Source organism: Talpa occidentalis, unplaced genomic scaffold (assembly GCF_014898055.3).
Source record: "Talpa occidentalis isolate TD23 unplaced genomic scaffold, MPIMG_talOcc4v2.1 talOcc4.12, whole genome shotgun sequence".
In the NCBI taxonomy this organism is placed as follows: Eukaryota; Metazoa; Chordata; class Mammalia; order Eulipotyphla; family Talpidae; genus Talpa; species Talpa occidentalis.
This window is the reverse complement of record NW_023601212.1, coordinates 85,346,851-85,347,602: the sequence shown is the minus strand read 5'-3', so window position 1 is coordinate 85,347,602 and position 752 is coordinate 85,346,851.

Sequence of the window (752 nt, the reverse complement as noted above, 5' to 3'; positions counted from 1 at the left end):
TCCATAATGATGTTACAGATGCCAAGAAGAATGTTGTAGATTTACCAGCAAACATGTCCTTCCTATTAAGAATCTTGTCTTTACTCTCAGAATAAGGATGAGGTAACTACCATCGCCCCTTGTATGTCATGTGAAGCCAAGGGGTGCCCAGAGACCCCAAACTGCTAAGAGGAAAGTTTCCCATTCTAAGGGTTAATGCCCACCCATGCAGATAAAAGCAGGGTAATCAAACTCTTGTGTGCGCAAAGATTTTTAATCAGTAAGGGGTACAAAAGGAAGAGAGGGTGAAGAGGAGTAGGGGAGAGAAGGACCTCAAAATCAACACATGGACTCCCCCTCTGAAATCCACCATCCCCTCATGGGCAAGTGCTTAGCCAAACAGGCAGGATCCAAAGCAGAGCAGACAGAGCCCAAAAGTGAAGCTGCCAGGAGAATGAATCCAAGGGGACCCCCCAGCAGGAAGCACAAGCAAAAGGGTTTGCAGGGTCCAAAGGGTTGGGAGAAGAGGAGAGATTCAGAATTCAAAATGTACTGCCCGAGCTGAACCACCATGAGACCAAGATGGTGACCGTTGTTTCCAAAGGATCACACCACCTGCCCAAGCTCTAAGCCATAAAAGAGAGCCGCATGCCCGGCTTGGTGTTTGAGGTCCAAGTCTCTGTTGTGCGGCTGGCTCTGTTGGAGACCAGCCTCCATACTTGGGTGCAGTTCAAAAGTCATCTCAGTCAAGTTACAAAAGACACCTTCACTGC